Source organism: Phodopus roborovskii, unplaced genomic scaffold (genome assembly GCF_943737965.1).
Source record: "Phodopus roborovskii unplaced genomic scaffold, PHOROB, whole genome shotgun sequence".
Lineage (NCBI taxonomy): Eukaryota > Metazoa > Chordata > Mammalia > Rodentia > Cricetidae > Phodopus > Phodopus roborovskii.
In genome coordinates, this window is record NW_026125820.1 from 858,162 (window position 1) to 882,910 (window position 24,749).

The 24,749-nt window shown below is 41.9% G+C and overlaps 1 pseudogene; it reads right to left on the reverse strand.

Annotated features, from left to right (window-relative positions):
- Positions 1–1,283: 1,283 nt before the first annotated feature.
- On the reverse strand, positions 1,284–3,618 carry LOC127217755 (probable UDP-sugar transporter protein SLC35A4; annotated as a pseudogene).
- Positions 3,619–24,749: the final 21,131 nt, after the last annotated feature.

The following is a 24,749-nucleotide window of genomic DNA, read 5'->3' on the forward strand; positions in this document are numbered from 1 at the left end:
TGGCAGCTACATAGGACACCTGAGAGAAAGTGACTGGCCCTAACCATAGTGAGTATTTCTCCAAAATTCAACCTTCTTTTTAAGTTTCAAACTCCTTTTATTGAAATATAATTGGCATATTATGAAATCCAGTCCATTAAATGTACAAATAAGTGTTTTAGTATAGTCACAAAATTGTACTATTTCTAGATTGTCCTTATTATCTCAAAAAGAAACATGTTAGCACTTACTTCCAATTCCTCCCCGCCTTTGACAACTAAAGTCTCCATCCTGTTCTACTCCTCAATTTTTAGCCTGAGGAAGCAGGACCAAGGACCCTATCCACTGCTGCCACCCCAGTGTGGACACTGTCCCTCTCCAAAATGCAGCTGGCTGAATGCAAGTTAGCACCTGCCATAGAAGCACAGACATAACAAAGGGATTGAAACAGACTCTTTTAAGACTAGAGACTTTGCCCAGTAGATCAAGTAGTTTGCTTGGTGGGGCTGCCAGGGCCTGCCTACCCCTCTTCACTTGAGTCCTTCTTGAGTGGAGGATAGCACCCATATCCACTCCCTCAAAGGCAGCATGGAATCAGAGTGGGAAAGCACAGGAATGGCAGGAAATACCTTGTTTGCCTATCATGTAAAGGAAATGTGGTGCTATTTTTAAGTTTTCCACTGGGAAAGTGGAAGAAAGCTTTGTGGTGGTGGTGGCAGGTCTCTGGCTGCCCTCGCCAAGCTCACTACTTGCTTTCCTTACCAGACTCATTTTTGACACTGTTTTTCCCTTTCCTAGGGACATTAAGCTGTAGCTCTCTGTGGAAACAACCATAGATGATTCTTTTCCTCCTCCTTCTCCTCCTCCTCTTCCTCCTCCTCCTTCTTCTTTGTGTGTGTGTGTGTGTGTGTGTGTGTGTGTGTGTGTGTGTGTGTGTGTGAATGGTTGTAGGAAGCACGCTACACCCTGAACACTTTATTAAGACCTTATTGCTTAAGTAGTTAGACACTGATTAGCTATAAACGTTTTCTGTACCTGGTCCCTGGTTACTCTGCAGAGCTGGGACACCACTAGGAGGGGGCAAGAGTGGGGAAAACAGTACCTTCTAAGTCCCTTAGAGGTGAAGTGGGTTTCAATAGGGCCCTTGTGTTAGGATAGGGGTCAGGAGTGTAGGCTTGACCCAGGGCCCAGGGGCAATGCTCCCTGAGATGAGTCAAGCCCCAGCCTCTTCTGACCTTTCTAGAATGGCTGGGTAAGGAGAACAGCACCGTGGAGTAGGCAAACTAAGCAACCCTTACGTGGGAGTCATGCTGTGCTGGAGCAGGCCAGCACGAAGCTTCAGGGCAAGGGGTCTTCAGGAGTGACCACTGCAGGCATGAACAAAACTTCCCCTGAAGTAGCCATGTTCATGAAGGATGAGGCAGGGTTCCTCAAGGATAGGCTGCTTAAGCCTGGGTTGGGGCTCCCAGTTCTTTAGTATGAAGAAATATAGGGGTGTAGTTAGGCCTTTCCTAAACCAAGCCCACTCTATGCCTCCTAGGGGTAACACTCACCCACCTGAACATCCAGAGGCTAAAGTGACCACCTTAGCTTTTCTTACAAGGCACTTGTTACTGGGCTGCTGGGGTGGGGTGTGCGATGGGAGGTGGCTCTGGTGGTTGCATCTAATCTGCACAGCCATAGGTGAGAGTGGGGGTGGCCAAGGCCTTAGGGGTTTCCATAGTACAAACACACCGCCAGGCCAATGAGCAGTGTGGCCAGGAGGAAGGCAGCTGTAAGCTGGAGCTACAGCAGTGCAGCTGAGAGCACAGCATTGACCACCAAGGAGCAGGACACTACGAAGAGGGATGTAAGGAGTAAGGTTTTCCCTCCCACCGCTGGTCTTGTCCCGCCACCGTGCCAGCCCCAATTAACACAACAAGACTCTGTATTTGATATAATGCTGTTGGCCAGTTACTTGTTTCCTATCGGATAGCTCTATCTTAAGTGTTAATCCATTTCTGTTAATTTAAGTATTTCCACGTGGTTTCATCTTACTGGGGAGTGGGGCCGGCGTCTAGTCTCCCCAGTCTCTCCATGCTGATTCCTCCTTACTACTTCCTCTTTCCTCCTTGTCTCCTAGTTCTGCCTATCTTGCTTTCCTATTGGCCAACAGTGCTTTATTCATTAACCAGTATGAGAAACATATTTACAGAATGATATCTCCCATCAGAGGCATGTGATGCTGCTGCCGTGCTTCAGGACAGCTGACATGAGCAGCCCATTCATTGCCTGGCTCAGCACCACAAGCACTGCCCATCCAGAGAAACCCTCAGGAAGCCTGGACCTGGGCCACTGCCAGAATACAGCCCAAGGTTCAAGATCACCCCAAAAGTGTAGAAGAAGAGGTTCTGGAGAGCCAAGGGCAGCCCCTGTCGTTTCATGATCAGTTCTGTGTACACCGATGACAAGCCAGAGATGAAGCAGTATAAGAAGAGGAGCAGAAGTACCAGGGGAGTGATATGCAAGGGCATGGGATGGGCTCCGGCTGCCAATAAGAGCCCAGGAAGGTCATTCACAGGTTCCTGAAAGCAACCTGATGCATTGCAGGTTCTTGCAGCCATCAGCAGCAGCAGCAGTGTCAACCCCTGATGTGCAGAGAGGTGATGCCCAAGGCAGAGGCAGTATAACAGAGCTGTGCTTCCAATCTTGAGATTGCTCAGCACCTGATAGGTGCTGCGGTCCATGTAATGCTGCAGATAGATCACCAGGTTGTTGTTGGCGCCATAGAGCAGGGCTGATAGGGGCCATGTTTGCCAGCCCACCATGAGGGACAAGGCACACAACAGTAGTTTGGTCAGCTCAGTGAGTAATACAGCTGAGGAGGACTGGAAGGGCACTCAGCCATCCACATGGCACAGTGCTAAGAATGGAGACCATACATGGCAGTGGACAGGAATAGCATCAGTGTCCAGTGAGCCTGTCTTGTTTGGGAAGCCACAGCCCCAAGATGGCGCCTGGCTGGATGCCAGGTAGTCGGAGCTTAGCTGTAAACAAGCCTTATTTGGAAGTGCTTGATGGATCTGGTGCGCTTCCTCCTTCTGTGGCCTATCCGGGATCGCAGGTGGCATGAGCCGATTGGGCAGTGAGCGCACTTTTAAGGGCTTGCTGGGGCTGGGGGAAGCAGAAGTTGATGTACAAGGTTCCTGAATAAACTGCTTGAAGAAGAGTCCTGGTTGTGTTTCCTTGCTGGCTGAGGTAGATGCGACAGTCTTGGATGGGCTAGGCCTGGCATACCCCCATCTTCTACACTCATGGCCCACACCAGAACCTGGGTGGCCTGTGTGGTTAGCAAGGGACAGAAGAACCGAGACACATCCAAAGGAAACTGAGTGCAGAAATGTGGTACATCACCAGAAAGAATACCTAGGATCAGAGTCAGCTGCACACTCCACAGTTAGGGCTTGAGGAGAGTGCTCATGACCCATAGCTTTAGGTTAGTCCCATAGAACTAGGGAGTGAAGGAATGCAGGGTGCAGGATGACAAATCCCTGTCCACTCTCTGCAGGAAGAAAAGCAAGGATGAAAGAGACAGTATAGGTGGGGACTTCAGATGAACAATAGCAGGGGAAGCCAGATCACTTGTCTGTGACAGAAAGGCTTCCATCTACAGGCCCAACATGCTCATGCTGCCTTCCCCAAAGAGTCTAGTCAGGCCCCTTTCATAGTAACCTAAAGTAGCTCTTCAGTGTCTTGGCCACAATGGGTACATCATATGCCTGAGCTGCATAGATGCCAGTGCAAGTGCCCACTGCAAAGCCCAATACTTGGCCACCACATAGCCTGCCAGGAATTCCTTGATGAATGGCAGGAACAAGAGTGAGCTATCCTGACCCACACCACTGTTGACTTCATCCTCCACACGCTGCTGTAGGTGCTCCAGCTGGTTCTTAAGAAATGTCAAGTCCTTAAGCTTGGGCAGAGAATCCTTGTCATCCTTTCTAGATGATTCTTCTTACATTGTGCACTTGGTATGTATTTCTGACTAGCTAAGGAGGGCACTTGATTTTATAATGAGGTCTGGCCACTATATGACACACATTCTCTTTGCCAGGCTCAGTGTTACAAACTTAACTCCTTATGAACCAACTCTGTAAAACTTCATTCCAGTGTACTTCTAAGTCCCTCAATACACTGCTCAGCAAAGATAAGGATTGAATACAGCATGTCATTGATCCTACAGCCACAGAGAAACTCAGTGAGGTCTTAGAAGAGATTTCTAGGAGTCAGAGTACCTAGGTTTAGGTTAATGTCTCTAATTCTGTCTCCCCATTGATAAAGTGAAGTTTAATAGAAAGAAGGAATGGGAACAAGTCCTTCTAGATTTCAATTCCATAGCTTCTCTAAATTAGTAAAGGGAGAACTAACCTCCATATTTATTAGATGTCTGGTATCACAGTCCTGGTGAAAGTGAAGGGAATGGAGATGAAAAGGAACAAGACAAGAGATGACAAGGGGCAGAAGGGAAGGGAGGAGAGAGGATGAAAAAAGAGCAGAACATATGGTAGGGCTGGAAGAGGGAAAAGCAGACTAGCAAGGACAGCAGCATGTTGTGGAACATTAATTTAAGGTATGTTACAGCAGTTTTTGCTGTGGAACATTTGGTTCAATGATGCAAAGATGTATTGCATTCTTTTATGTTGCATTTTTTTTAACTCTGTGAAGCTGTGATTCTTTGCCTGCCTAAAAGAAATACCTGATAGTCTATAAAGACAGCTCTTTATAGAGTAGTGAAGCAGGAGAAAGGATAGGTGGGGCTGACAGGAAGAGAGGATAAATAGGAGAAATCTGGGAGTAGGAGGAAGGAGCAAGATAGAACAAGGAGAGGATGATGCTAGGGACCAGTCATCCAGCCACCCAACCAGCCACAGAAGAGAATGAACATACAATTACAGAAGTTAAAAAAAAGGAAAAGGCCTAGAGACAAAAGATAGCCAATATAATTTAAGAAAACAAGGCTCTAAAGAAGCTAAGCTAAGGGCAGGCATTTATAAGTAAAAAGTCTCTATGTGTATTTATTTGGGAGCTGGATGGTGGGTCCCCAAAAGTCCAAAGACCAAAAGAGCAAAAACAACCAACAGCAGTGGAGATAGAAAACATTGGGAGGTCTGGGGCTGGTGCTGAGTGATACAGTGCTTGCTTCTACTCATGAGGCCCTAGGTTCTAGCACTACTCCTGAAAAGGAACACAAAGGCTCAAATGAGGGATGGAAAGTATAACAAGATGGGGTGAGAGAAGAGAAAGAAACAGATAAACAGAAGAGGCTAGGAATGGAATTGAGAGGAAAATATGGAGCTAATAGGGAGACAGGAGGTAAGACTGCGAGATTAGAAAGAAATCACTGTAAAGCAGGGAACAGAACAAACATTTCTGATGCCCCACTATGTAGCACTTGAGAGTCACCATCAAGGCAGGCCACTGTTGCTCTTCTATGCAGAATGGGACATTTGAGGCTCCTCTGTGCTTTCTTGTGGAGTAAGCATTTCCCTGCTCCCTCAAATGATTTGGTTGCAGCTGGCCTTAAGACAGACCTGATAGTTATTTGCCCAAAGTCTTACACTAGTTACTCATGGTGTTTGCTCAAGTTCACAGCCAGGCATACCAAGGTCTAAGGCGGGTGTTCTTTCTGAAAGTGAAATGTTTTCAGTGTAGCCACCTTTCCACAGATGTAACAAAAAATGGCCCAAGAAAGCCTACCCATGACATCCGCCCACTAAAGAAAAGAAAGAAAAACCAGGGCAAGGAAAGGACAGGCTAAGTTAAGCAAAACTGATCAGTCTCAGGCATTCCCAGTACAGGCCTGTGTTGTGATTAACAGTTCTTCCATGCTGCCCTGGCAAAAATGCTTACTGCCTTATTTTGTTCATAGCAATGGAGAGTCAGCAGAAGATGCCTTGTGCTTTGTAATATATTGACAATATGCAAAGTATTTTCATCTTCAACATTCCTCTGACTCAAAGATTTTGGCATCAGATAAGTTCGCCTGATTGGCAACCTTGGCATTTAGGAAATTTATGATCATCATCTGGTTAATAACCATTCAAAACCATAATTGTCACTTCTGTAAGACAAAGTTAATAAAATGGTGTGCCTCACAAGGTCAGTAAACCTTCAAGGAGATAATACACACTGTTCTGCCCAGCAAAAAACATAAATAAGATGTGCTACTCAGTATCTCACATATATGGGAGCAGTGTCAGAAAAAACTCCTGGCATTTGGAAATAGGCAGGAAAGATTGCAGGATCTTTGTTCAGTGCAATATTGTACCTGATTTTCTGACTTTCCAGTTCTGCAGGTGTAGAGATTGGTTTGAATTGTTTTCTCCAATAATGAAGCAACTAATTTCTATTCAAGAGAAAAAAAGCACAGGGATTGTCATCTTGGAAAGTGCCCATATGATGAATCTTATTTCCTTGTTAAATAATACACACATATATAATCACAATTATTCTTTGGACAAGTTTTAGAATCTTAAGTGTTCCCTCAAGAAATAAAACCTTTGCCATATATTCATATTACATTGGTCTGAGTTTTGACTTTATCCTTTCGAAAATTATGTTGATGTATTAGACAGGTCCATTTACTTGAGATACCCTGAAACAGAGTGTTTTGGCTTGCCCACAGTTGAGAGTTGAACTTACCTATGGCAAACTCAAGCTATTAGTTATTCTGTTCAAGTAGCATACAAAAGTGTGATAATAACAGTAAGGACAAAAGACAAAAGACCAGAAGGCAAAACTCTTCAGAAAGCTTTGGCCATCTCCAGGCCATCTTCACCGAGCATCACTGAATCAAAAAGGAATGTGGGAAACATCACAGCAATGTGCTTTCCAAATGTTCTGTTGATCTCTTAAGTATGTTCTTCATATGCTTAAAAGAATATGGAACATTCTTGAGAAACAGCAAGTGTCTCAGAGAGAAGTGGGGTGGGGAATCTGATCATAATCAAAGCTATTTTATGCAAAACAAATGTGGAGATTGGAGTGAATCTGTGGTGGAATCTGAGCAGCCTCGAGTCTCAGAAAATATATTTTTTCTCTGTGTTCAGGGAAACAAAACAGGCTTGAAAATTCAAATGGTGCTTCAAAGGAAGACCTGTGGTGAAGTGCTGAACAGACTGTTATCTTCTAGTTGAGAAAGTAACTAAAGCAAGTAGGGTTTTCCGCTCTATGGTCCAGCAAGCAGAGATCTGAGCCCACCTAAGTGGTGAAGTGGTGATAACAGTTTAGTTTAAATTAGGCAATGCCTGAATAAAGTGAAGGGGTTCTCCTTTGCATCTCCAGCAACTATCATCATCAAATTTAGTGAAAAGAATCTCTGTATTTAAAAATCTCTCCCAACACTGCATTTGGCACAGTTTGAAGTATTCATCTTTGAACCCCTCTGGATTTCTTGGTGTCTCCTCGGTTTCTTTTTCAATTGCTCCTCCTCAGTGTATGGACGCTAGATTAACACAGTAACACAGTTCTTGGCCCTCTCTTTATAGGGCCATGAATTATCTAACTTAAATGTCATTGAAGGGCTGATACTTTTCAAATTTTGTCTACATCCTCAATATTGATACATCTAGCTATAAATGCAAAATGTCCACTTAGATGTTAAATTTCATGTGTTCAAAGCATAAATTTTAATTCTGTTACCTATTCCACATCCACAGTCCCTGAAAAGCCAAATTCTACATTAGGGCCTTTCTATGTGCTATTCTCTGGTCCTGGAATGTTCTTCTTACCGTCTAACTAACAATGCTTCATAGTCACTCAGACTTCAGTTCAAACATCCCTTTCTTCCTGCAGTTATCCCAACCTTCAATTGAACTCTCCTTCTCCTGGACACCACCCCAAGTCATTCTGATCACCAAGAAGACAACCTGGAAACTGTCCCATAATCCCATGTCACCTATACCCTGAACAAATTTTTACTGAATGTATATGTTCATGTTCACGTATGTCTGTTGGTCTGTTCCCTGAAAATTAATGTAGTAATTATCACAAGAAAAAATCCATTATAACTAGGCTGGAAGAACATACCAGTTCTTGAAATTTCAATTGATTTGGAAAACAGTAAACCCTGTTTGGATGCTAGGGAGGGAAAGAAAGTAGTGGGAGATTGTTGTAAATAAGCAAATGAACACAAGGAAGTAAGCTATTTCATATCTAGACTTTGAGATTTCAATAATCCCCAAATGCCCAGAAAGACTGGTATTAGAGGAATTATCTATTTTTACTTTGCCAAGTAAAGACAGTACATAGGTTTTTCATTGATGCCTTACCATTGTATTACAGAACAAAGAATATTTATCTTTCAAAACAATAAAGAAGGCATAAACTTCATTTTTTAAAAAATTGGATAAATTTTGTTTTTGAAAACTCTCTTGTTGTCCTTACTCCTCTTATTGTGCTGGAATGTCACCTTGACAGTGGGGACATCACTGCCTTCAGTTACGGCTCAAGGTTAAAATGCAATCCTGGCAAGTTTCCCAAGAATCAGCTTCTCAATATTTTGTCTGCATCCAACTGAAGCTATGTCATCTCTATTGGGGCCACAGTGTCTAAGTGACCTTAGAAATCAGCATTGAAAAGCTACTTAGAATTTTTCGCATACAGTAACTAATTATAAGGCCAGAATGGTTAAAAAAATAGACAATATATCTGAAATAAATTAATGTGTGCTGATAGGTCAGCAGAGTTTTAATGTGTGAAGAGCTTTGTAACATCTATTAAAAGCAAGAAAATAATAAATACATATAAAAATCTATTAAAAGTAGTGTGGCTGTGTCACACAGATCATAATAGTGGGCACTCTTATTTTACTATAAATTATTTTTAAATAAACATTTTACAGCAAAAAATAGCAATAGACAACTGAAGAAAATAAAAAGTTAAGTAAGTGAGGCGGATGATGGCAAGCATTTTTTGCATTTACTGCCAAACTGATTTATTTGGGAATAATACCCACATGAGAGTGAGTAGATGTTTTGAAAAATAGAAATGTGAGTAATTTCCTCAGCTGTCTTACCTCATTTGCAAAGAGGCAATGTGGCTCCTGGAGAAAATGCATAAAGAAAAGAGCTAGCTAGCTCTAGGATGCTACCTGCCATATCTATCATTTCCATGGCCATCTACACTCTGACATCCATTTGTTGATATCCCCATGCCAGTAGCAGAAGCAGCAGCAAGATAAGAAGGCAGAGGCCAAATGCAATGAACTTGTTGCTCAACTGGGAGATGCTGTAAGATGGGACACTGGCAAGAGCAGCTTCCAATAAGTCAATACTATCTTATAGTAACTTAGATATACTAGGGAAGACTAACTTTATGTCTCATGGATATACTCCTGGATACAGTTGAATATTTTGGATATCTAACAAGAGCTTTCTGCCCTCAAAATGATTCATTCTGTATTCTCTGAACCTCCTACAGTCAGTTACAAAGCATTGTCAGTTCTGTCTCCCAAGCTTTTCTTGAATTCATCTTTTCATGTCCATAGCCATTTACTCCCTCATCCCAGGCCCTCATCCTGTCTGTCTCAGCTGCTTTTCTTGGAGACTATCTCAACCAATGTCCTTGACCCTGTCATATTCCTAATCAGTTTATACACTGCATTGCTACAAAGCAATTGCCAAACAGAAAATTACTTCAGTTGTTCTTTTGCTAAAAATCCTTCAGAATAAAATCCAGATTCCTTAGGGCAACACAGACACTCAGTCAGGGCGGGGTCTGCCTGTTAACTCTTCTCTAGGCATACTCCATGTTCTCCATCTACATACATTTAAGGAGGTCATGTAGTGATAAAGGATGATTTGGACATTCCTACCTTCTTCTCCACCTGTCTCCATGCCTGTCTTCCATTATATTCATCTCTGCTCCTCTTCCTCCTTCTGTTTGTAGTTTTTGTTTTTGGAAGAGGAAATAGTTATCCCTAACTAAACCAAGGACCTCAAATGCTCTACCACTATGATATGCCCAGTCTCCTCTTCCATGTCTGATTGTTTCTTCTTACCAACTTCTTCTTCATCTCCTCCTTAAAACTTATTTTTCTCCAGTTTTCTCCTCAAAACTCTCTTTTTATTGTATTGCTTAAAAGATGTATTTATTTGTAACCACATGGGGCATGGATTCCAGAGGCATCTGATCCCCTGGGACTCAGTCACCTGACATGGATCCTGAACATCAAACTCAAGTCCTCTGGAAGAACAATACATTGATCCATCTCTCCAGCCCAGAACTCTCTTTTTAAAGGTCACATGTTTCTGTTTTTTCCTTCTACCTAAAGCTGAATTGTGTTTTTGCTTCCAGATCATAATAATCTTTGTAATACCTGCACAAATATCTCTTCTCCATCATAAGCTCTGGAGTTGGTTATATTCTCATCTCTGCATACATCCTGTATCTCAGCCTGTGTCTCCAGTTGTCTTATAGTGTCTTAAAGCAGTTACCTAAGTCTGCCTGAAATAGTAGCTTAATACAACACCCATTTATTATTGCTCACAAATCTACAGGGTAGTGGGACTCTCTGCTGTCCTGATCTGCATTCAGTAGATCTTGGCTGGGCTCATCTCTATGGACTTAAGGCAGGATAATTGGGGCACTGGAGTAGCTGGCTAGCTTTATGCCAACTTGACACAAGCCAGAGACATTTGAAAGGAGAGGCCTCAATTGAGAAAATGCCTTCATGAGATCTGGCTGTAGGTAAGCCTGTAAGGCATTTCCTTAATTAGGGATTGATGGGGGGGGGGTTGCAGTCCACTGTGGGTGGGGCCACCCCTGGGCAGATGGTCCTAGGTTCTATAAGAAAGCAGGTTGAACATGAGGAGTGAGCCAGTAAACAACACACTTTCATGGCCTCTGTTATGAGTTCCTGCCTCCAAGTTCCTTCCTTGCATTGGCTCCTGCCCTCACTGCTTTTGATGATAAATTGTTATGTAGAATGAAATTAACCCTTCTTCCCTTTGCTTTTGGTCATGGTGTTTCATCACAGAAACAGTAACCCTAAGACACTGGGTATAAATGATTGTAACCTCTCTGATAAACTAACTCTGGTTTATTCAGATGGCAGGTGAGAAGAGCTCCAAATGAGAAAGCAGAAATCATTCAAAGCCTCTTGAGTCTCAGGATTAAAATTAATATACTACACCACTTCTATTACATTCTATTGGCCAGAAGTCACAGAGCCAGCTCAGGATGCATATGAATATATATATATATATATATATATTATCACTTCTTAATGGAAAAGCTTAGAAGACACATTCTAAGAGGTGTGGCTAATGAAGGGCTATTGTAGTCACTATTGCAATCTACCACATAAGTAAACCTAGAGACCTCCACAATAATAGTAGATGGTGGTGATGATGACAATAGTAATAATAATGATAGTAGGTTACATTTGACAAATATTTAACATATGCTTGCCCCAAGGTAATATCAGGGGAAAGACAGACCTTGCTTTGTGTTCAAAGCTTTATTGTAATCATCTTATTTATTTTGTTTACATCAATTTCCATTGATGTCTCTCTTTCTGGTTTATATATAGCTATCTCATCTTCTGGGCTACACAAAGAGAGAACTCTGATATATGTCCTTCTTCTCATAAGAATATCAGTACTCTTATATTAGGACTCTGTCCTGATGACCCCATCTAGCCTTACTGGTCTCCTTAAAGGCCCTCTCTTCAAATAAAGCTACATTGGAGGTTGAAACCCCACATATGATTATGAATAAGAGTTGGCTATTGTAGTCGTTTGAATGAGAAGCACCCTCCCCTTCCTGCCGCCATATTTGAATGTGTGTTCCCTAGTTGGTGAAACTACTTGGGAAGGATCAGGATATATGGTCTTGTTAAGGAGGTATGGCACTGAGGTTGGGCTTTGAAGTTTCAAAAGCTCAGGCTACTCCTAGTTATATCAATAACTCACTCTCTCTGTCTCATGGTGTGGATCAGATGTAAACTCTCAACTACTGCTCCAGCAACATGCCTGCCTGTCTGCTGCTACAATCCCTGCCATGAAGATCATGGACTCTGAACTTGAAACTAAAATGCTCACTTTTAAAGTTTACTTGGTCATGATGTCTCTTGACAGCTATGGACACAATTTAGTTTCTAATAACTGCACAGACAGACAGACAGACACACACACACACACACACATACACACACAGCACAATAGCTAACAGAAATAGCTAATAGAAAACTGGAAGGACAAGAATTCTCATATACTAAAACTGAGGCTTGCAATCAGTGCAATCACTTTGTAAAACTATGAATAGCAGAGTCACATAAAGCAGAATTCATGCTTAGTCTATGACCAACATATTTGGCTTCTAGGAATCTTATATAACAGAAATTCATATGTGTCTTCTCTAAAATGTATAAGCACATCCACAACACTGCAATTCATAATTGGAAAGAACTCAAATGTTTGTTCATAATAAATTATGACATCTTTATATACTATGGTATTATACAACTATGAGGTTCAATGAACTCCTTCCCAGTGACAGCAGGAATAAAGTTCATAAACATAATGCTGACTGATGAAAGCCAGACACAATTATAGTAAGAGTTCAAAAGCAGGCAAAACAGATCTCTAGTGTTAGAAGTCAGGCAGTGAACACTGGAGAGGGAAGCAGTGCCTGGGAGGAAACAGGGAGTCTCAAGCCTACTGATTATGTGTGCTATGATCTGGTTTCTGGCTACACAGCTGTGTTTAGTTCACGGAAATTCATTGAGCTGAATATTTATATGCATGTTTTAGCACATACTTTATCCTCCAATAAAGTTTTCTTTAAAAATATTCTACAGACTCCACATTGTTCTAGAACAATATTCCAATGCATCACCTGGACCTACGGCCCTTTATAACCTGATCCCAGTTCTCCCTTTCCAGCACCATTCCTGCTATCTCTGGCTCAACCAAGCCATCATTAATACCCACAATGCATTGTGTTATTTAATGGTCCTCTGACTCATTTCTCATAGCCTACTCTCTCCACTTTATCTAGTTTGTCAGCTCTGTTTTAAATGGTAATAAGCAGGTTGAGCTTCATTCTCTATCAGGATCTAGCAGGAAATTTTTCTTCAGTGCACACAATTCTGGGAAGTTACTGTTCTGTTTCTCCTAACAGGCTGTGTGTACTTGCTCTTAATCTATTATGATATCATTGTTAATCCACAAAGCTGTCTTTATTGCCAGAGTGAATGTCGTAAGAGCAAAGACTGTGTCCTTTGTTTTTGTATATGTAACATAGAAGACAATATCCTGTACATAGCAAATGCCCAATAAATGACCAGAATATGAAAAACATCAAGGGCAATAACATTAGCTTATAGCCATACATGGCAAACCTTTTGATACTGCACCATGATGTGCAGTACAAAGTTTATACACAAGCCAGATTGTGGTGATGCAGACTTTAATTCTAGAACTTGGGAGGCAAAGACAGGCAGAGCTCTGTGTGTTCAAAACTAGCCTGATCTACAAATCAAGTTCCAGGACAGACTCCAAAGCTACAGAGAAACCCTGTCTTGAAAAAGCAAAACAAACAAACAAAACAAAGCTCATACACAACTGAACTGCACAACCAATTTTCAAAAAAAAAAAAAGTTGTAATATTTTAAGAAATTTATGATTGGGGCTATGCATTTGCAGGTATCCTTGCCTACACAAAGCCCAGGGCAACAGACTGAACACGTTGCAAGAACATTTTGGTTTTGTTTCAGAATTTGTCTTTAGCAAGTCTTGTAAGAAAAATTTGTGTGTGTTTGTGTGTGTGTGTGTATGTATGTATGTATGTTAATGCAAAGTAGTTTGATATAGTGTCTCACACTTACAATCCCATCACTTGGGAGTGAAGGCAGATAGGAGGACCATAAGAGTTCAAGGTCATTTGGGCTATATAGTAAATTGGAAGTTAAAACCAGCTTGGGATACATGAGACCATGTTCAAAGAAGAAGAGGAGGAGAAAGAGGAAGAGGAAGACCAAAAAGAAAGAGAGAGAAAGAATCTAGCACTACAGACCACAGATTTAGTTTACAATAAGCATTTTGTTCCCCATAAACTCATATATCAGGGAAATCAAATACACATTTCCACATTTCTTAAAGTGTGTAACAGTAATATTGTGCATTCCCTACAGACTTATTGCAGAATGACTGTACTCCTCTGGAATATGGGTGAAATGTCAATGTTCCTACTTGGCTACAGACTCATGACATTCCTCTAACATCTAGATTGGCTGTGTTTCTTGGTTGACTGCCAGAAATTCCTCAGATATCCCAGTCTAGGATTTATGGACTGAGAGGTTTATGATATTCCAGAGTGTAGAACTGGCTATTGTTTTTGCATAATGGGAAAATGGAGTAAAGACAGTATAAGTCATGACCCAGCTCAGAGCCTGAAAAGTGAGCCAGGTGGACAATAGTAATATTCTAGCCTGTGCCAAACAGCCTCAGCACAGGGCGAGCTGTGATTATGATGGCCTCTACACAATATTTCTTCTCTGTAGCGAGCCAGAAAAGACTTGGATGATGGAAGGTAGAATGAGAAAGATTTTTTGTCTTAACACTGACTTTCTTTCAGTGAGGCTATGCTTCAATAGCAGAACAGCTTTTGTGAAGCCTGACCCAGGCTGCTTATTATCCAGGGGTGAGGCAATAGTGAAGTAGTTGTGATTGAAAACAACAACAACAACAAACCAACTTTATAATTAGTCCATGCTAGGCCCTTCAGAGTACAGACCACTTACAGGAGGTCTTCTCTCATCACAGGGAAGGAATTTGGCTTATTTGTAACCCATCACCTCCAGTCACAGCTGATTAATAGAACATGGACACCTGACTCAAACCAAGCCAATCAGCTGATTGGGCTGCTGCCGGGGTAGCAACTGGGAATTTAAAGGAGTAGGAGAAGCTGTGCTGAGAATGTGAGGGAGAGAGGAGGAAGGGAGTGAGAGAAGAGGGAAATGGAGGGAGGAAAGGAAAGAAAAGGAAGAATGAAAGAGAGAAGGGGGGAATGGGGTAGCATTCATGGGAAGACGGCTGGAAGGAAAGAAGACCAGTTCTTGACCACTTTCCCTTTTCTGGTTCCAGTCCATGGCTAAGATCTGATCATCCTCTGTCCACATCTAGCCCACCATCATGACAGAGCACGGTTTTTGTTTCTGCATGATTGGATGGTTTCAAGGGAGCTTCTGAAAATTGGACAGTGGGAGGGAGTATTGATTTGGTTCTTTAAAAATGGAAGCTTGCCACTGTGAATGATGACATTTGAACACCAGCAAATACAAAATTAAGCCCATGGAACATTTAAGTTATAATATATAACACCGGAAATTGTGTTTGTGTGTAGAAACTAAATTTAGAAGCCTGGACAGATTGAGAGGATCTCTCCTAAATGCATGTAAATAGCCCATGCCAGATGATAGGAAATGGCTTAGGCAGAGGGGGGCCATGCAGGCAGGCCCCTCATTACCCTAAAATTTTGTGGAAGGAAGGACTTTACTCTGGGTCAGCTCATTTTTAGGAAGTCTTTATTTCCAAAGTTAAGAAATTAGCGGTTTTGAAGGAATCATTTCAGGACAGCTCCTGTTCTCTGCTCCCTTTGTGTCCATAAACAAGGAAAGGGTGTGGCCGGAGCCGGGCTTGGATCTGTTCTGAAAGTGTTTGTGCAGCCAAGGCAACCAGTGGGAAAGAGGAAGTGTGTGGGTGGGAGAAGGGAAATCTCTCAGGCTCCCATCCCTCACACACCCTGCCCCCCCTACTTTTAGAGTTCCTAGTTTTCCATAGGGTCATTCACTCTATTCACTTCACACCACTGAAAACTGTGGGCCGTGCCTCAGACAGGGTTGATGGAAGGAGTCCTTTGGAGAAAGGATGTTGGACTTGGAAGATGAGAAAAGCCTTTACTCTCACCCCAAACTCTCTGAAGAGGCTCTTATTATGATCCCCTGAGGCACCTACCACTCTGACATCGAGAAGGCTTGAAGTAAAGTCACATCAAAGAACAACGCTGTGAGAGAACATCAGAATCCCTGTAATGACAATGAGCTCCATTTTTTCCTAAATTCATATTCCTAAAGATGTGTATGTCCTCTGGAGTCATGGATAACCGAGGGTCAGCTGTTTGCAGAGACCTGTGCAGGGTGGATGCTACTGCTGTAGTACCCAAAAGGATGATTCCGGAAAGAAGTCCACTGGGCCTGGGCTGGGGCCTGACACTTCAGGTTCACTGACTGTTCTATGGTTCACACTGAGGCATCTGAAAATTCTTTTAAATTGGACTTTTAGCCTGTTAACAGAAGTTTATCTGGCAAGGTAGGAAGTCAGGATACACATGAATATTATCTTCATATGTATCTTTTGCATGTTTATGCTTATGGCCTTGCCTGAGACTGAAAAATGTTAAAGGTAGGCAATACGACCACTTCACACCGTGTGGACTTGTATAAGTACTTGAATAGGTGAAACTCCCTCCTCTTTCTTGTCTGCAGACTGAGAAAAATCACAGTAATACTCATCACAAGCATTTTAACTATAATTACTATCTTGTACCCTTGGATAAGGTTTTATTTGTGCCTTAGTTTTCTCATCTGTCAGATGGAAGGATTCTAATGTATTTCTCTCCAAGTGTTGTTATCAATAATGTAATAATAGCCTTATGACAGCATCTGGCATACAATAAATTGTTCATGTTATCTTTTATAGCCCTCTTTCCAGGACTCATGACACCCTAGCTGGCTATAGGAAACAGTATATGCAGTGCTTAGGCTCCAGCAAGGCCACCTCTGCCTTGTCAGAGTCTGAGATCTGCCTCATACTCTAGACTCATCCTGTGATTACAAATCAACCCTGGCCTTCACAGGCTGCATTAGACCTGTTCTTGCTTCCAATTGCAACAGTTACTTTAGCCAAGTATAATCTGATGAATATAAACTAAGAGTTCTGTCCTGGGATAACCTCCATTCTTGTCTGTAAAGAGCTTTGAGATCCACTCATAAAGGTTAAAAAAAAAAAAAAAAAAAAAAAAAAAAAAGTCTTACTTCTCTAGTCAGGGATTCGATGGAAGAAAATGAGGAGTTGGGGAGGGCTACTTCCTCCTATCCTGGAAGCCTATGGAGTTTCTGCAGAAGATTCACTGCCCCCTTGTCAGGCAGCCTCTTAGGACTGAGCTGGAATGCTAATTCTGTAAGTACCTCTAAGCAAGAACAGTTCTTTCTACTTACTGCACAACTTCTGGCTTCTGCTCAGCACTAAGAAGCCCATTTCTAGGGTTCACCATCTGCAGCTTAGACCCCATAAGGGGACCACTGGACAACTAGTAGGCATCAAGCCCCCAGATCCTTACCTACAGCAGCAGCAGTCTCCTCCAGAACTTACTGCAGGCAGGATCTTCCTCCATCTCTATCCTGTAAACACATTTCATCTCAAAAACCTTCGCTTCCTTCGTCGTGTTGATGCACAAGAAGAGTGAATGTGTGATGTTACATTATTCTAAAATGTTTTCACTTTAATTCTGTTAAGGAAGCCCTAAGCTAAGGAAAACAAATTAGTCTCTCTGTGTTATTTCCAACAGCTATCAGAGTTTGGGGAGGCTTTTTTGTCAGAGTGTGGTTCTCAGGCTCCTTCCAATATCCTATCATCTCAGTACATTCACCCAACCCAATGATGTCCTGCCTGTGCTTCTATGTAAGACATTAGGGTTTGCCACCACACATTTAGTTGCATCATTGTTTTGGGGCTGTTTGTACAGCCATTTTCCAGAGCTCATGAGCAACAGCAATCAAATCCCAGTAGCAACTGTTTCTATTAAAGCCTTTACATTAGTGTTCTCTTCTGCTTATTGCCCACAGCCATGTGGTCTGCGGCCAGTCTTGAAATGATGTCTAAACACCTTTGAATTTGGAGCTTCTGAATACTTACATGGCTTATACACTGTAGGAATGGTACCATTCCAACCTGAATGCTCTCCTTTTTCTTTTTAATTTTATGATTATTTTTATATATTTTACATGTCGATCTCAGTTCCCTCTCCCTCCCTCTTATCCTCTCTTCCCCCTCACATGCACCCTTTTTAAGGTCCTATTTGGTGTAGAGCATAAACATGTGGGTTGTTTTTCACATTGTGCTACTCAAACCCAGCAACACATCATGAGCATCTTTGACATTTCTCAAGGAAAGTAGTTGCTCTGTGTGACTGGTAAAACATCTGAGCTATTTAAATTCATCTGCAAAGTATGAAAAGTGAATTAATTAATCAAAGCAAAAGCACTTGAATCTGAAGAATGAGAAGTGTGGTAATTCTGTGTGCCTGGGAGGTTGAGAGAAACACCAAATCTGACTCAAACTCAGCTGAAATCTCCAGCTAACACAGAGATTTAGAAAATTTTGAGATGCCCTCATAAAGCTTTTGGGGTAGGTTGAATATACTTGTGGTGCCATCAAGTTAGCACTAACTGGCATGCTGTTTTCTGGGTAGCACAGAGTGAATGAGTCCAGGGTGTGGGACAGAGTGTGGTAAGCATCTGGGTGTGCCTGTGAAACAGCTGAACTATTTTCTAAACTTTCTGTTTATGAGGATGGATTAGTTGGACAGCTATGATATGGCATGATCGTCACTGTGTTTCATCCATAAGACCCAATTTAATGAATGTATCAGCGGCACAATAAACCACATGCTGTGTCAAATCTCTGCTAAGAAGAAATCTGAGGTACGGATAGTTTATGCCCCATGAAGGTAAAGTTCTGATTCCACTCTAAATGTACCTTTGCTTATTTGCATAACTGTCTCCTGTTTTCACTTATTCAGATATTGAGTGGAAATGGAAGTCTCTGTCCCAACCATATTAGATTAGCTTGCTTTATAACAGCCTTGAAGCAGATCTACTATGAACACTTGAAAATTAGAGGGAGCCAGGCATGGAGGCATACCCCTATAATTACAGCATTCAGGAGCCTAAAATAGGGGACCTTCCATCTGTTCAGCCTGGGAGTGGTGGTGGTATTTCTAGTTTATTGCGTTCTACTGGGAAATCTGCAGGAGGAATGAACATAGATGTGGAACAAAATTAATGGTATTATGTAACAGCTACAACAGTTGTAAGCTGACATTTCTGTTTCTTTTAAAAATACTATACATGATCTGAGCACAGTGTTCCACACCTATAATTCTAGCACATGGGAGGTGAAGGCAGAAGGATCAGGAATTTGCTGGCTTTGCTGTGAGTTTGAGGCCTTCTCTCAAAACAAAACAAAGTAAAACAAAACATTAAAAAAAATACCACGAGTATTTTTTCTTTGAATATTCATTTATGCTTGGGTAGTCAAACTTTAAATATCTGAAACCATTGGCTTAGCCTACCAAGCCTATGTTTGGCAAGGTATATATGGTTATCTTATTTGCACTCTCATGGAACATGAACATAAATGAAATCAAAGTCTAAAGGAATATAATTCTCTCAAGGCAACATATGAAAAATGCTTTATTATTACAAACAATGTGTTTTCTCACATATATAGCTCTAGGGTATCAAAATTATCAAAGGCCTTTTCCTCCTGTTTGTGTCTGTAGAGTAGTAAATATACTTAACAAGAAAGAACTGCATCAAGCTTAGAACTGAGGAGTGAGGGCAGCACTTGAGGAGGTGACCGAGTTAAGTCATGTGGCACAGCTTGATGCACCTTGTGCACCTAGTTACTAATCTTTAATCTTTGTACCAGGCACAGGGCCAGCAAGCACATTCACATTCAGCTAACCAGGATAAATGATTAAGGAGAATCATGTAAAAATTGCTCAACATAATTCATTATAACAAAATACATTACTCTCTGGAGCCAACTACCCTTCTTTAAAAAGATTTATTTTATTTTATTTTATGTTTATGAATGTTTTACCTATGTATGTGTTTGTGAGCCACATGCTTGCTTGGTATCCACACAGACCCGAAGAGGGCAATGGGTCCCCTGCAACCAGAGTTACAGAGAGCTTTGAAGGTTAGGAACTGAACCTCGGTCCTCTGCAAGAGCAACCAATGTTCTTAGCTGCTGAGCCATTTCTTCGGTTCTGAAGCCAACTATCTTGGTCAGATAAGCCACAATGGCAAGGTCCAAACTGTGAGAAAGGACACAACACAAGATAAAAGAATCTTCTGGAAGATTTCTATAGGTCACACTTGGGCCCACTGTGACTCTGACATGGCTGCTAAGAACATTGGTTGCTCTTGCAACCAGAGTAGCTTAGAAACAAGGATGGCCCTAAGAGAGACATACATGGTCCCCCACAGAAGGGGAAAGGAATAAGATCTTCTGAGAATATTGGGAGTGGGGAAGGGGGGCAGTAAGTTGAGAGGGAGTTAGGAGAAAGAGAAGGGGAGAAGAGGAGTAGAGAGAACATGACAGGAAGATTGAGTCTATAGCCCTGGTCACTTTATACAGCTGGCTGGCCTCCAACTATCAGAAATCTGCCTTCTTGAGTGCTGGGATTAAAGGCATGTGTCAACATGACCAGCAAATTTTTAGTTTTTAAAAGTGTTATTAGTATTATTATTATTTTGTTTGTATGTAGGTGTGTGTATCTGTATGTGGGTATGTGCATGTGAGTGCAAGTGCCTGTGGAGGCCAGCAGCATCAGATTCCCTATAACTGGAGTTATAGACTGTTGTAAGCTACCTGAACTCCAGGACTCTGGAAAAGACATGCATGCTCCCCCATAGAAAGGGAAAGGGATAAGGTCTCCTGAGCATATGGGGAGCAGGGAAGGGGCCAGTGAGTGGAGAGGGAGTTAGGAGAAAGAGAAGGGGAGAAGAAGAGAGAAGAGGAGAACTCCTGGAATCCAGTTGCAGAGAGGGAGAAGTGATGAGCAAAGGGGTCAAGACCAGGCTGGAGAAACCCACAGAGACAGCTGACCTGAAAAAGGGGGGAAGCTCATGGATCCCAGACTGATAGCTGGGAAACCAGCATAGGACCAACCCAGACCCCCTGAACATGGGTCTCAGAAGGCCTGGGCATTCTATGAGACCTCTGACAGTGGAACCAGGATATATTCCCTTAGCCTAGAGACACAAGGGAGGGCCTAGGCCGTACCCCAAAGGACTTTACAGATTTTGATGATCCCTCCTGGAAGGCCTCATCCCCCTAGGAGTGGATAGGGAATGGGATGTGGAGGGTGTGGAGGGGGTGGGAAGATGGGAGGGAGAGGAAACTGGGATCAATATATAAAATATTTTTTAATTTAAATAAAATTTAAAAAGATAAATCTACCACTAAATATAAAAAAGTTTTTGAGGATATTGTTTGTAGTTTAAAAACAACTAAATGAATTATGTGAACTTTGCTTAAATTCTTAGTGCAAAATCACAAAGAAACATTTTATAGAGGACTTTACTGGGACACAACTGCATTGGTGAATGTGATAGGATAGTATTCTAGGATATAATACTTGGGGGATGTAGGAAATCCTCCTTTAACTGAACTGCTTTGTACCTCTCTTGGCAGAGATTTATGTTAGTTAACCTTGGTAATTTACAGGAGAGGAAAGCTGTTTTCTATCAAGGCTAGTGTTCTGATTCTAATGGTGCTTGTTGAGGAATATCAATGCATTCATTTCTAGAATAACTCATCTGGTTTACAGATTTCAAACTAATGCCTAAAAGGTAACCAGGATTTATTATAAAGCTGGGAAAGTTATGAGCTAGAGGGGATGATAAAATTCCTGTAGGATCAACCTTCATCATGTTACAGATGTGTAGAGGGACATGGACATGCTAGGTGACTTACATATAATTAACCAGGAGAATTGGTTTGAAGATTCAGAATTCTTACTATAAGTCATTAAGATTTGTTTAACGCTTGCTGAGCATCAAAAATGTAACCAGACTTTCCACCAACATGCCCAAAGACAGTCACTTTCTCCACAGAGAAGAGAGAGAGAGAAAAAAAGAGAGAGAGAAAAAAGAGAGAGAGAAAGGCTTAAAACTGAGGAACAATTACATGATAATCCTCAAGGAACAAAAAGCTTCCAACTCCCAGCACTTGTAAACATGCAGGCAGTCTGCCCAGTGCAAGCAGAACTAAGACATGGCCTCTGCTTGACTTTTTTGTTACATAAGAAAACACTGGTAGTTAGAGCCAACAATTTGTGTGTGTGTGGGGGGGGTTGGGGGAAGGCAAAACAACTAACAAAAAAAAATGTTAAGTCCTTTATTCATTTAATAAACATTTCTAGCCTACCTGGTAGAATGATGGAGAAATGAATTAAATCCATCAATCAATGTATTCATTGTAAAAATGTGTGTCTCTTGCCTGGGTTAAAGACTCTAGACCAACACAGGCCCATTTTAAACAACCCTCTGAGAATGGTAGAGCCACTCTTCACTCTGTTCCTGATGCTCTGAGAGGCTGTGCATCCTGAGCCTCTCAGAGCACCACCACAATCCTCTTTGCTCTGTCCTGGTTAGTTTTTCTGTACCCTTGAACTAGCTAGAGTCATTTGAGAAGAGGAACCTCAACTGAGAAAATGCCTCAACCAGAATGACTTGTGAGCAAGCCTGTGGGAACATTTTGTTGATTAATGATTGACATAGAAGGACCCAGCCTACTGTGGGCATGCTACCCACCTGCATGTGGTCCTGATTTGTATAAGAAAGCAGGCTGAGCTTGTTTGTTCCCCCAAATAAGCCAGTAAGCAGCACTCCTCCATGGCCTCTGCTTGGGTCCCTGCCTCTAGGTTCCTACTCTGACTTCCTTCACTGAGACTATAATGCAGAAGTATAGGCTGAAACAACCCCTTTCCTCCCCACATTGCTGTTGGTCATGGTGTTTTATAACAGTAATAGAAACTCCAACTAAGACACTGTTTCCTTGCAATTAATTGAAAGCAGGCTTTTGCTTGTCAGGAAGAATCTGTCTTTGATAATTGGATCTCAATCATGTAAGCACCTCTCCATGCTGAGACAGTAGAAGAAAGATGTGATCAAAATGAAACAAACAGAATTCTAATTGGTTGGGAGGTCCCTGGGTGAGGTCACAGTACTCAAATTTTGGGAAGGGTATATAATGTTAACTCAGATACATTAATGCTTAAGTCTCAAGGGAGTGAAATGCAGAAACTAGTGACTCTGGTATGTCCTGTAAAGACCATTTATTTGATGAAGGCTTGGTCACCAACCTGGGAACTATGGAACCTATAGGAGATGGGACCTAATAGTTAGGTTGTTGGAGTGTGCCCTTGAATGAGATACTGGAATCCTGCTTTCTCCTGTGTTCCAGCTATCATGAGATGAGCAGCTATATTCCACCACGTGCCTCCACATCAATGATGTCCTGTCTTACCATAGGCCAGCTGAGCCTATGAGCCAGCTGAGCATGAGTTGAAAACCATGGAACTGCGGGCTGAAATAAAAATGTCAGCAACAGAAATCTGACTAACAAACTGTGTACTGGTTATGTTCCAGGTAGAAAGTTTGAGAATGCTGGCTGGCCAACACGGAAGGGGAGAAAGGTTGAACCCCAAGAGTGCTCAGAGCCTTCTCAGAGAGAAAGGAAGAAAGTACGGTCCATCTTAAAATGAGTCTGACCCAAAACTCAACCACAGTGACTCAAACTGTTGCATACGGACTCTCTGTGATCTTCTTTACTCTGGCTATAGACCATTTGAAAACTACCAACCTTTGCTAGCAAATGGACAGTGCTGTCCACATGCTTCACTTTAGTTACCATGAAGGCCATTTCCTCAAGGAATTTATAATTTTAGAATCTTCAGAAACTCTAAAGGAAATCCAGCTTTATTTAGAACCAAAAGGCTAGAACAATGTAAGTCAGAGCTTAGTTAGGTGTTCAATGACCTGTTACAGATTGAAAGTGACTTGTGGTTGGGGGAAGGGGTAGAAGCAAGGGTGGAGGGAAGGAGAGAGAGAGAGAGAGGGGGGGGGAGAGAGAGGGGGGGAGAGAGAGAGAGAGAGAGAGGAGATCCTTGAGATGGTAGAAGCATGCCCAAAAGGTACAGAAGTTTCCACAATCTCTCTCCAAACAGTGGAAACTGAAATTTCCATGTTTTCTAAGATGGGGCTAGACTGACTATCCCCATTACCTATACTTGAGAAACATTCCAAAGCATTTATACACATTAGCTGGTATACAACAGAAAGGAGATATTTCTCCCAGTAGTTAAAGGGTCAAGTTAATGTAGACATGTGTTTTGTTTGCAATTGGCACTGTCCTCTGTCTTTCTGAACTCTTCTGTGTTCCAATTTATTCACCAACATTGGAGTTGCTAGCTATTGTTCATTATGGCCTGGGAAAGATATTAAATGAATAGTTGTCTTTTATTTGTATGTCTTTTTTGGGTTATTGCTAATGTAGATATAGGACAAAAAGGAACTGATGATATCACCCCTTCCAGTCTTAAACAGTTGGGAAAAGAGGAAAGGAAGCCAGTCATTCACTCACAGATTTGGGTGAATTAAAACTGATAAAAACAGCAGCAAAGTAGTGCAAAAACCCTGCTAGGGAAACACTCAGCAGCCAATCCTGTTACATGGAGAGAACTTCATCAAACATTCCCTACACTGTGCAGGAACCCTTCTGTGAGAGATCCTACGTGGTTTTCAGAGTTTGGGGTTTGTACCTAACACCTCTCTAAATAAGAATGTTAATAGCCCTTACAATTGGGTCAATCTATGTTAAAATTAAACCACCACCAATAGTATTTCTGACCATTCCAATACCTGAAATTTCTGA